The sequence below is a fragment of the Macaca fascicularis genome, chromosome 18, assembly GCF_037993035.2.
Source record: "Macaca fascicularis isolate 582-1 chromosome 18, T2T-MFA8v1.1".
Taxonomy (NCBI): Eukaryota; Metazoa; Chordata; class Mammalia; order Primates; family Cercopithecidae; genus Macaca; species Macaca fascicularis.
Window position 1 is genome coordinate 23349310 of NC_088392.1, and position 12895 is coordinate 23362204.

General features: G+C 45.8%; 2 long non-coding RNA genes across 2 annotated transcripts; one reads left to right on the forward strand and one right to left on the reverse strand.

Moving 5' to 3' along the window:
* Positions 1 to 1350: 1350 nt before the first annotated feature.
* On the reverse strand, positions 1351 to 5991 carry LOC107128075 (uncharacterized). The gene is made up of 3 exons (XR_010582828.2): positions 5860 to 5991; positions 2112 to 2207; positions 1351 to 1486 (listed from the first exon to the last, which is right to left on the reverse strand). It is a non-coding gene; the product is annotated as an uncharacterized lncRNA (long non-coding RNA).
* Positions 5992 to 6103: 112 nt separating this feature from the next.
* Positions 6104 to 8462, forward strand: LOC141409025 (uncharacterized). Its single transcript, XR_012427121.1, has 2 exons — positions 6104 to 6390; positions 6913 to 8462. It is a non-coding gene; the product is annotated as an uncharacterized lncRNA (long non-coding RNA).
* The last annotated feature ends 4433 nt before the right edge of the window (positions 8463 to 12895 follow it).

Here is a 12895-nt window from a genome sequence, read left to right on the forward strand (position 1 = left end):
TTGCCATTAAAATTTTAAGTGTATATTCCCTTTGACTTGGCAATCACACTTCTCAAATTCATCTTGCAGATATATTTGCCCACAACGGAAATGACATGTACAGTGATTGTATAATCAAAATATTGGCAGGCAGTAAGCTAGCAATCCATCAGTTTAACTACAGTTAAATGAAATAAGTTCCATCCCAATAACAGGATACAATGAAACTATAATGGGAGCTAAGGGAGAAGAATAAAAGATCTCCATTCATTGTGGAGTGTGAAGAGTCAGGTACAGAACTGTGTATGTGGCGACAACCTTTCATATAAAAAAGAAAAAAGAGGAGGCGATTAAATTGATGTGTAGAGTCAATGCAATTCCAGTTGAAATCCCATGAGATTTTTTTTTGGTAAAAATTGATAATTTGATTCTAAAATTCATCTGGAAATGCAAAGGACCTAAAATAGCCAAAATAACTCTGCAGAAGAAAAACAAGTTGGAGGAAGAACACGACTTGATTTTGAAAGTTGTTACTGGCATGGGCTGAAGAACCACTTGTTAAGTACTATGCTGACTGCCTGGGGGACAGGATCGTTGGGACCTCAAGCCTCAGAGTCATCCGATTTACCCATGCCACAAAGCTGCACATATACCCTTTAATCTATAATACAAGTCAAAATTTTAAAAATAAAATAAATGTGAAATTAGGGCCAAAAAAGAGGAAACTGTTATAAAGCTACAGCAATCAAAACAGCATAGTATTGGCTTAAAGAGAGCAGGTAGATCAATGGAACCTAATAGAGTCCATAAATAAATCCATACATCAGTGGACAACTGATACTGAACAAGGTTACAAAAGCGATGAGGTGGAGAAAGGATGGCCTTCTCAATAAATGGTGCCGGGACATTTGATATTCACATGCGAAGAAATGAACTCGGATTCCTACCTGGAACCGTACTTTGTCCTCACAAAAGATCTGAACAGACACTTCAACACAGAAGATATAGGTAAGGCAAAAAAGCACATGAGAAGATGCTCAACATCATTAGTCACTAGGGAAATACATTAGAAAACTTTTTGGGGTGATGGATTTGTTCCCTATCCCCAATTGTGGTGATGGTTTCACAGGTATACATATAAGTTAAAACATATCAAATTGCACATTTTAAATGTGTGCACTTTGTCATATATTTTTTTTTCCTTTTGAGATAGGGTCTCACTCTGTTGCCCAGGCTGGAGTGCAGGGGCACCATCTTGGCTCACTGCAACCTCCAACTCCTGGGTTCAAGAGATTCTCCTGCTTCAGCCTCCTGAGTAGCTGGGATTACAGGCATGCATCACCATGCCCAGCTAATTTTTGTATTTTCAGTAGAGACGGGGTTTTACCGTGTTGGCCAGGCTGGTCTTGAACTCCTGATCTCAGGTGATCCGCCTGCCTCAGTCTCCCAAAGTGCTGGTATTACAGGCATGAGCCACAGTGCTCAGGCTGTTGTATATTATTTATGCCTAAAACAAAACAAAACCAAAAAAAAGCTGTTTTAAGGAAAGGAAGGAAGGAATAAAGGAGGTAGATTGAGAGGAATATAGTCATATTTTCAACAAGAATCTCTAGATATAAAAGAGACTAGTAGGGCGTGCATGGCGGCTCATGCCTGTAATCCCAGCACTTTGGGAGGCTGAGGCGGGTGGATCACGAGGTCAGGAGTTCGAGACCAGTCTGGCCAACATGGTGAAACCCTGTCTCTACCAAAAATACAAAAATTAGCTGGGTGTGGTAGTGGATGCCTGCAATCCCAGCTACTCGGGAGGCTGAGGCAGAGAATCGCTTGAACCCAGGAGGCGGAGGTTTGCAGTGAGCTCAGATCATACCCCTGCACTCCAGCCTGGGTGACAGAGTGAGACTCCGTCTCAAAAAAAAAAAGACTAGTGAAAGTTGTTATGAGGAGTGAGACCTTTAAATATTGAATTATCTTTTCATAGTTTTAAAATTAAAAATACTGAACCATATGGACACATTTTCTATTTCAAAAATTAAACAATAAAAAATAGAAATGATTTTTAGGCCAGAAGGAGTAATTTGAGTTAATATTTTTCCTGCTTAAGTCACAAAGCCTCCCAAACTGAGACTCACCCAAGCCCACAAGCTTCTCCCTAGAGCAGCAACCACAGCTCTTCACATTGTCCTCTTGGGGGACTGCCAGTGCCCAGAGATGGGGACTTCCTGTTGCTACAGACAGAGTGGTGTGTTTTGTTAGGCCATTTATATGCACACACATATTCTTTGCCCTCAGAAGAGTCTGGGTAACAACTTAAAGTCGTGTCAAAATAGTGGAAAGGACCAGTGGAATTTGAAAGACTGTTTTCAGAGTCAAAGACCAGTATGGATTTACCACCATATTGTCCAATTAATTATCAGCTAAGATGACCTTAGCAATAAGATGCATAGAAAGAAATAACTCTCACAATTTTAAAATTATCAGGAATTTTGCTTCAAAACGTGAATCAAATAGAATGTATTTGTATTAACAAATAATTTGTATTAATCAAATAGTAATGTGTTAATAAATATGAGGAAGGAAAATTTTAATATGGAGAGAAATTTAAACTTCCTGATCTAGGATGGTGGTTAAAAATCCAAGGTGCTGGCCTAGCACGGTGGCTCATGCCTGTAATCCCAGCATTTTGGGAGGCTGAGATGGGTGGATCATTTGAGGTCAGGAGTTGGAGACCAGCCTGATCAACATGGTGAAACCCCATCTCTACTAAAAGTACAAAAATATTAGCCAGGCATGGTGGCGCATGCCTGTAGTCCCAGCTACAGGGAAGGCTGAGGCAGGAGAATCGCTTGAACCCAGGAGGCGGAGGTTGCAGTGAGCCAAGGTCACATCACTGCACTCCAGCCTGGGCGACAAAGCAAGACTCCGTTTAAAAAAAAAAAAATTCCAAAATCCAAGGTGCTCTGGCCAAGTTTAAAATATAGATTGTCTCACTCCAGATAACCTGTTTATGACTTCCAGTTGGAAAGATGTCAATATTCCTTTGGCCCCTGATGCCGAGACTGTTGCAATTATTCTGGAAGGCTGTTGTAAGCCCTGAAATGTCTCCTTGTTTCTTTTCCATGAGAGGATTAAAGATATTGGATCTGGCTTGTAGAGTGAACGTGCGAGGGTTTTTTGTCTAGCATTTCTCATCAGGAATCAATTCTCCCAGTTGATAAGAATCAACCTTTAGAATAGAGGTTGATTTGCCCACTGGGAGTCATCTTGCAGTTTCATTATAAAATGGTTCTGCTGAGCCAAGCTGCATAATGAATAAACCAATCTATGGAAATGCTATCGGAGGTTTTCTGTTACCATCCATTTGGGGGTTCCCACCTACCTTCGGCTTCCTTATTTAAATTTTGTGTGAAAAACATAAAAACTTTGTGCTCATCGAAGAGTTTAATAAAAATAACACAAAGGACTGTTTCTAAAGGAGCTTTGAAAGTTCTAGAAAATTTACATCAAGATTTTATCACTGCAAACATCTTGAGTAAATAGAAACTCAAAAGGGCTCTTTTATATTTACTGAATTTGTCCAAGAATGAGCTATTTTATAGGATTTTGTGGCTTGGGGTGAAAATATTTTTATGACCTAACAGCAAAAAACAAAACAAAACAAAACAAAAACCCAAACCTGATTAACTAAAATATCATCAGCTGAGCTTCTGAGACCCCCAGAGACCCCTTAAGACTCTCAATTCCAGCTGGGCACGGTGGCTAACGCCTGTAATCCCAGCACTTTGGGGGGCCAAGGCAAGTGGATCACTTGAGGTCAGGAGTTCGAGACCAGCCTGGCCAACATGGAAAAACCCCGTCTCTACTAAAAATACAAAAATTAGCCGAGCATGGTGGCAGACACCTGTAATCCCAGCTACTCGGGAGGCTGAGGCAGGAGAATTGCTTGAACCTGGGAGGTGGAGGTTGCAGTGAGCCGAGATCATGCCATTGCACTCCAGCCTGGGGGACAGAGTGAGACTTCGTTTCAAAAAAAAAAAAAAAAAAAGTCTGAATTTCTATAAACTGATACAAGATCGTTCTTCAAGCTAACCAAGAGGACTTCATTGCTTTTAGAGGACACAATTAATTCTGCTTTGAAAGTTTCCCCACCTCTATAGAGAAAATGTTCTTCTCTATTTGACTCTGTCTTCACCTTTCTTAACAGCTATCCCAAATCCCACATCATACCCAGATCAATTCCGTGAAGCAGCTAGCCTGGGCTAAAGTTAATTGTACCTTTAAAAAGCAATAGGGCTGGGCGCAGTGGCTCACGCCTGTAATCCCAAGACTTTGGGAGGTTAAGGTGCGCGCATCCCTTGAGCCCAGGAGTTCGAGACCAACCTGGGCAACAGGGCAAAACTCCCCAAACCCTGTCTCTACAAAAAAAAAAAAAAAAAAAAAAAAGAAAGAAAGAAAAAATCAGCCAGGTGTGATGGTGTGTGCGTGTAGTCCCAGCTACTTTTGAGGCTGAGGTGGGAGGATCACCCCTGTCTCAAAAGAATTAAAAAAAAAAAATAGCTGGGCCTGGTGGCTCACACTTGTAATCCCAGCACTTTGGGAGGCCGAGGTGGGTGGATCAGCTGAGGTCAAGTGTTTGAGACCAGCCTGACCAACATGGAGAAACCCCGTCTCCACTAAAAATACAAAATTAGCCAGCATGGTGGTGCATGCCTGTAATCCCAGCTACTCCGGAGGCTGAGGTAGGAGAATCACTTGAACCTGGGAGGCAGAGGTTGCGGTGAGCCGAGATTGCTCCATTGCACTCCAGCCTGGGCAACAAGAGCAAAATTCTGTCTCAAAAAAAAAAAAAAAAGAAGAAGAAAAATAAAAATAAGAAGCAGTGGCAAGCCAGAGCATACACAGCCTGGTAAGCCTGTAAGAATGTTGAGGTGAACCCTGAGAGCAAAAGTAAGTCCATGGAAAAGGTTGCTAGATAGAGAATGAAATGACTGTTCATTTCATTCAATAAGTGTTCGCCCTGGCTGGAGTGTGGAGATTAGATTGGAGAGGTGTGGGGGATCCAGAAGATAGGTGGAGAGGCTAGCCAGAGGGAGGATGCGACTTGCATTGCACTAGAGGGAAAGGATGGATGCCAAAGCACAAGAGTGTAGGTGTCAAGGGAGGGCTGTCAGACAGCACCCATTTAATAGCTTGAAACAAAAGACTGGTAATTTGCTGAGATCTGGGGCTGTGGGAAGGCCCTACGGTTTATTATCACTTTACAATTGAAACATCTGTGGCTTAGAAAGGTTAAGAAACTTGACCAGGCTCACCAAGCCAGAAAATGAGTTCTGTGATCTATGGAATGCATCTCTCTGGCTTCATTCAGAGCTCTAACTGTACAGGAGTTACCATTGTTCACCCTCCTTAAAGAGTGAGCATCCAGGGGGACTTTAAAATAATTGTAATTTTTTTAGTGAGAGACAAAGTGCTTACAAGGAAGCAGCTTGCAATAACGAAGCAGCCTGGGAATCACTGAAGCAAATCTCAGTGCTTAAACTTAACTACAGGAAAAGGAAAGTTAAGTTTTCGGTTCCTCAAATTAATAGTTTCATCGTAATGATAATTCCCACTTTTAGTTTGCCATTTACAAGCCAATTTTATTTTTTATTGCATCTATCATCTATCTATAATTTATTTATTAATTAGAGACAGGGTTTCTCTCTGTAGTCCCAGGCTGGAGTGCAGTGGTGTGATCACAGTTCACTGCAGCCTCGACATCCCTGGCTCAAGCGATCCTCCCACCTCAGCCTCCTAAGTAGTTAGGACCACAATCCCATGCCAATCAGCCCAGCTAATTTTTGTAATTTTTGTAGAGGGGTGGGGCGAGGGGAAGCTCACCATGTTGCCCAGGCTGGTCTCGAACTCCTGGCCTCAAGCGACCCTCCACCTCCGCCTCGGCCTCCCAAAGTGCTGGGACTACAGGCGTGAGTCACCGCCCTCGATCTCATGTAAAATATTACTGAGATTTTCCAACTGTTTCATTGATTTGTTAATTAAGTGCACTCGGCTTGGACCCCCTCCCCGATTCCCGGTCTTGGGACAGGGAACGGAGCCCTAGGGGCGCTCGCAGAGATGTTTGCCTGTTCTCTTTCCGAAGCCTGTTTTGAGGAGCAAAAAACAGAATGTCCAGGAAGGCTCTTTGAAGATGTCTGTGAGTTTGCCTGAGGACAGCTCCTGGAAGGCAGTGTCCCCGCGACTAGGGCGAGCCTCGGACTCCCCACCATCCCAGACTCCCCAACACCCAAAGGCGCGGCGCCGCGAGCAGGACCAAGTAAGAAATACAGCACAACGCGCCTGAAACGCGGAAGTGGCCCGGAGACAACATGGCGGCGCAGGCGTCAAGTACCCTAACCTCGAGCCGGCGGCCAGGTACGGTGGCCTGTGGGGGACGCCACATTAAAAGAACAGAGACGCTCATCCTGCGCCTGGAAGAGCGAAGTGGGGGCCGGTGAAGCGACCTTGAGCGCAAATATGAGTGGGCGCGGAGACCTAACAGCAAGGACCGCAGCGGGAGGCCGCCCCTTGCTGGCCAGAATCGGAATGAAGAGACACGAACAATGCTGTTCATTCTGGCCGTCCCGAGTAGCTGGGACTATAGGCGTGCGCCCACCATGCCAGGCTAATTTAAAAAAAAAATTTGTGGAGACGGGGGTCGCACTATGTTGCCCAGGCTGCTCTTGAACTCCTGGCCTCATGTGATCCTCCCACCGTGGCCTCCCAAAGGCCTAAGCCACCGCACCTGGCCATTCAACTATTATTTTAGGCCACACACTTCTGGATAATAGAGCATGTATTAGTCTACTATTGCCACAATAAAGAGGTGTAACAAAATGCCTCCCAAACTCAGAGGCCTAACCCAACAATCGTTTATTCTCTCTCATGCATCTGCAGGTCACTGATGTGGGCTGAGTTCAGCTGGACGTGTCCTCAAGCTGAAGACTGGTCCCTGTCTTCTCCATGTCTCTCACCTTCCTTGGACCATCAGGGCGTGTTCTTCTCATGGTGATTGTTCACAGAAAAAGCGGTCTTGATCCAGACCCCAAGAGAGGGCTCCTGAATTATACGGGCAGGAAGGAATTCAAGACAAGTTGCAGGGTGCAGTGAGAGTTTATTGAAAGCTCCTCCATTAGAGTAGGGTATCCTCAGGAAGCAAGCAAAGGAATGCCCCATCTTTGTTTTAACTTTTTCTTTCCTTCTTTTTTTTTTTTTTTTTTTTGAGAGGGACTCTTGCTCTTTTGCCCAGGCTGGAGTGCAGTGGTGCAATCTCGGTTTGCAACCTCTGCCTCCTGGGTTCAAATGATTCTCCTGCCTCAGCCTCCTGAGTAGCTGGGATTACAGGCGCCTGCCACCATGCCCGGCGAATTTTTGTAGTTTTAGTAGAGACAGGGCTTCGCCATGTTGGCCAGGCTGGTCTCAAACTCCTGACCCCAGGTGATCCACCCGCCTCGGCCTCCCAAACTGCTGGGCCACTGCGCCCCACCTGTTTTAACTTTTTCTTATATAGGGGTTTTGTCTATGTAAAGGCTGTACCTATGTGCATGTGGGCTGACAGCATGACAAAATTTATTATTTTGTTGATGTAAAGAAAACTGTCTTTGACATTTTAGTGTGTAAGTAAGCATAACTATAATTATCTTGAAAGCATATATTGCGAGTATTGGGACATCTGGTCGTTCTGTTGTTACAGGATTGTGTCCTTGCAGGTATCTTTAGGCTGTTTTCTCGACTGTAAACATCTTATGACCATGGGTCATGACTGGCAAGGAATGTGCCTTAGTCTCAAGATGGAGCTGAACTGAAAATGGTGTCACTCTGGCCTTCCCAGGCCCCAGCTTCCCTAATAATGGCAGAAGCAAAAACACAAGTTCAACTGCACAAACACATTGTAAACCTTTGCTTGCATCAGACCTGCCAATATCCTATGGCCAAAGTAAATGCACATGGCTAAGCCCAGCAGAAATGAAGCAGGGAAGTATATTCCTTCTGTATGGGAGAGGGGAGTGTGAAAAGAAAATATTTTGGACCCCGAAAATATTTTCCTTTTTATGAAGGAAAACTCAAGCTGGAAACTGCTTAAGGCAAACCTGCCTCTCATTCTATTCGAAGTTATCCCTCTGCTCACTGAGATATATGCACATCTTACTTGCCTGCTTTGGAAACGGTAATCAGAAACTCAAAAGAATGCAACCGTTTGTGTCTCACTTATCTGTGACCTGGAATACCCCTCCGTGCTTCGAGTCTTCCTGCCTTTGCTTCAAATTGTCCTGCCTTTCCAGACCTAACCAATGTAATTCTTCTATTGATTGATGTCTCATGTCTCCCTAAAATGTATAAAAGCAAGCTGTGCCCCACCACCTTGGGCACATGTCATCAGGACTTCCTGAGGCTGTGTCATGGATGCACCCTTAACCTTGGCAAAATAAACTTTCTAAATTAACTGAGACCTGTCTCTGATTTTCTGGGTTCACAGGAGCATGTCTGATTACTTTATATAATAATCTAACACAAAGCACATGGTTAGACCACTGAATTAATTCCATAGGTATGAGCTCACTGTCACACTTCCTTTACTAAAAATGTGTCCCAGGGTGAGAGATGCTGTATACCGTAAAGACACATGCAGCATTCTGTAAGTCCATAGATGTGGGTGCTGCAGGCAGAGAAGGCACGTCCCTATGTGGACAGAGTCTATACCTGGGAGGCATATTGCTGCCTCCTCCAAGAGTCTGATGTAATTTACTTGCCGTCAAGTGGCCAGCTGGTCCCCCTAAAGAATCGTGTCCTGGCTGGATGCGGTGGCTCACGCCTATAATCCCAGCACTTTGGGAGGCCGAGGCGGGAGGATCACAAGGTCAGGAGTTAGAGACCAGCCTGGCCAATATGGTGAAACCCCGTCTCTACTAAAAGTATAAAAATTAGCCAGGTGTGGTGGCGGCCGCCTGTAGTCCCAGCTACTCGGGAGGCTGAGACAGGAGAATTGATTGAACCAGGGAGGCAGAGGTTGCAGTGAGCCAAGATTGCACCACTGCACTCCAGCCTGGGCAACAGAGTGAGACTCTGTCTCAAAAAAAGAAAAAAGAAAAAAAAAAGAATCGTGGCCTATCAGGTTCTCAAACTTGGCTTCTGCTGTTGGCAGGCTGGGCACCTAACAGTGACAGTGGCCAGCCAGATCAGCCAGGATGAAGGGCAGTTCATGAGGCTGAACACATGCATACCCTCTATCCTGTTACTATAGCCACTTCGCATATGGGCTCTTTGAGCAAGAACTGAGATGTTTTGGGAGGAAAAGTCCAACATCCACAGATGACAGAGACTTCCTCCACACCGAATGCCTTCTGATGGATGTTTGCAGAGGACAAGAAATCTTCACATTCAGTGCCCATTCAAAAAGGTCTATCCACATCCCCACCAGACCTCCTGTACCTAATTTTTAATCTTGTTCTTTCTTAGTCCCTGATCAACTGGCCAACCCTCGAGCCAGTGTCCAACTGGCCAACCCTCGAGCCAGTGTCCATCAGTCCTTTTTTTTTTTTTTGAGATGGAGTTTTGCTCTTGCTGTGTAGGCTGGAGTGCAATGGTGCAATCTTGGCTCACTGCAACCTCCACCTTCCAGGTTCAAGCGATTCTTGTGCCTCAGCCTCCTGAGTAGCTGGGATTACAGGTATGTCCCACTGTGCCTAGCTAATTTTTGTATTATTAGTAGAGGCGGGGTTTCTCCTTGTTGGTCAGGCTGGTCTCGAACTTCCAACCTCAGGTGATCCACTCGCCTAGGCCTCCCAAAGTGCTGGGATTACAGGCGTGAGCCACCATTCCCGGCCTGGTCCTTCAGGCCATCCCTACTTAGCTGAGAAGTGGAAAACCAGGCACAGTGCTCAGAGTTCCACCATCTGAGATGACTTCCCTTCACCACTGTCTGTTTTTTTTTGAGATGGAGTCTCCCTCTTGTCGCCCAGGCTGGAGTGCAGTGGTGTGATCTTGGCTCACTACAACCTCTGCCTCCCATGTTCAAGTGATTCTCCTGCCTCAGCCTCCTGAGTAGCTGGGATTACAGGCACCTGCCACCATGCCCAACTAATTTTTGTACTTTTAGTAGAGATGGGGTTTCACCATGTTGGCCAGGCTGGTCTCGAACTCCTGACCTCAGGTGATCCGCCCGCCTCAGCCTCCCAAAATGCTGGGGTTACAGGTGTGAGCCACCTCGCCCAGCTTCACCACTGTCTTTTTAGGGCTTCTTCCAAGTGAGGCTAGAGTAGACTGGTTGTTCATGTCTGGCACGTGCCAGAATATTATGCAGATGTCAACACTAGGCCCATTTTTCCATCCTGCACTAACTGGACGTAGAGAAATCCTATGAGTTTATAGGTGTGGGCTGAGGCAGAGGTGGGAATTTAAATGACCCTCTTGTACAGCCTGCTTGTACAGTTCTACATACACTTTTTATTTCACAACGGAATGTTGCTGTGTAAATTCAATTTTTATTTTTTTGTTTTTTAGACAGAATTTCACTTTGTCACCAAGGCTGGAATACAGTGGCCTGGTCTTGGCTTACTGGAACTTCCACCTCCCGGGTTCAAGCAACTCTCCTGCCTCAGCTTCCTGAGTAGCTAGATTATAGGAGCATGCCACCACACCCAGCTAATTTTTGTATTTTTAATAGAGACGGGATGTTGCCATGTTGCCCAGGCTGGTCTTGAACTCCTGGCCTCAAGTGATCTGCCTGCCTCAGCCACCCAAAGTGCTGGGACTACAGATGTGAGCCACCATGCCCGGCCAGTAAATTCAGTTTTAATGTTCAGATGAAACTAAATTCATGAAGGGCAGTTCAGATGAATCTCTTGGTGCCACCTGGCAGGAGCGGCAGCCCTCAAGTGAGGATGCAGCCAGCCTGCAATGAGGAGCTAGGGGAATAAGGACCCCAACCTCACATCCCACTTCTGTTCTTCCACAAGTGTTCCCCATTGGCTGCAGCTGATCAGGAGTCAGAGAACGAGGGAGCCCATCAATGTGGTTCACATGAGTCAGCCTCTGGGGCAGAGCAGGATGAAGTGGAGAAATTCATCTGGACAGGCTACGGTGGGCAGCCTCTAAGATAGTACCCAGTGAGCTGCACCCCTGGTATTCACCTCCAGGGCTGGTCTGTGTAACCAGTAGAATATGGCAGAGACAATGACATTTCACCTAACAAGCCAGGTTAGAAAAGGCACTGAAACCTCAGTTTTGGTCACTGCAGTGGGGAGCTTTTCATGGCCCATGACTCCCACCTGCTGGCATCCATGCCCATGTGTAATACCCTTCCTTCGAGTGTATGCTGGACCAAGTGACTTGATCCTAATTAATCAAATATGGCAAAAGTATTGGGATATATCCCTTGTGAGATCAGGCAACTAAAGGTTCTAAATTCCATCTTGGTTGCTGGCTTTAGCCAAGCAAGAGGCCTGTGTGGAAAGAATTGAGGGAGACCTTTGGCCAACACCCACCTGAGTGCGTGTGGAAGGGGATCCACCCCAGGTGAGACTTAAGAATCTCAAGTTAAGCTGACTGTAGCCTTTGGAGAGACTCAGCTCCGAGTCCTCAGCTAAACCGTGCCCAGATTCCTAGTCCACAGAAATGTGAGATAACAAATGCCATTTGATGCTTTGGGGTAATTTATTATAAAACAAAGGTAACTAATATTCTCTCTCTCTCTGATCACCTGCTTTAGGTGAAGTCAGCGGCTGTGTCATTAGCAGCTCTACGGGGAGCCCACCTGGCAAGGAACTGAGGTTTTCTGACCACAGCTTGTGACTGAGCCTGGAGGCAGATCCCACCCACCCAAGCCTTCAGATGACTGCAGACCCTGCCCTCAGCATGATTCATGAGAGACCTGAGCCAGGATCTCCAGCTAACCCACTACCTTATTCCTGACCATCAGACACTGTGCAAGGTAGGGCCTGGCGTGGTGGCTCAGGCCTGTAATCCGAGCATTTTGGGAGGCCGAGGTGGACAGATCACTTGAGGTCTGGAGTTCGAGACCAGCCCTGCCAACATGGTGAAACCTCGTGTCTACTCAAAATACAAAAATTAGCCAGGTGTAGTGGTACACACCTGTAATCCCAGCTTCTCGGGAGGCTGAGACAGGAGAATCTCTTGAATCTGGTAGGTGGAGGTTGCAGTGAGCTGAGATTGCACCACTGTACACTCCAGCCTGGGTGACAGAACTGAGACTGTCTCAAAAGAAACTGCTAAGGTAATAAATGTTTGGGGTTTTAAGCTGCTAAGGTGTGGGATAATTTGCTTTGCAGCAATTGATACTAATTCATGAGCCAACAGAAAACATTCAGCAAAGAGGAAAAGAGAGAAGTTCATAAAATTAGGTGAAATATTCCTTAGGAATAGTATTTGGTACTTTTTTTTTTTTTCTGAGACGGAGTCTCACTCTGTTACCCAGACTGGAGTGCAGTGGCACGATCTCGGCTCACTGCAACCTCTGCCTCCCGAGTTCAAGTGATTGTCTTGTCTCAGCCTCCTGAGTAACTGGGATTACTGGCGCGTGCCACCACGCCTGGCTAATTTTTGTATTTTCAGTAGACACGGGGTTTCACCACGTTGGCCAGACTGGTCTGAAACTCCTGACCTCAAGTGATCCACCCACCTTGGCCTCCCAAAGTGCTGGGGTTGATTACAGGTGTGAGCCACTGCGCCTGGACCTGGTTCATATTCTTGATAGGCCCTGAACCTATATATGGAGTTATTTTTTTGAGGACCTTTCATAAAAAAAGGGTTTTCTTTTGCTTCAGGGACAAACTCTGGTAGTCCACTAAATAGAGAATGAAGGGCCGGGCACTTTGGGATGCTGAGGCAGGAGGATCACTTGATCCTAGAAGTTGGAAACCAG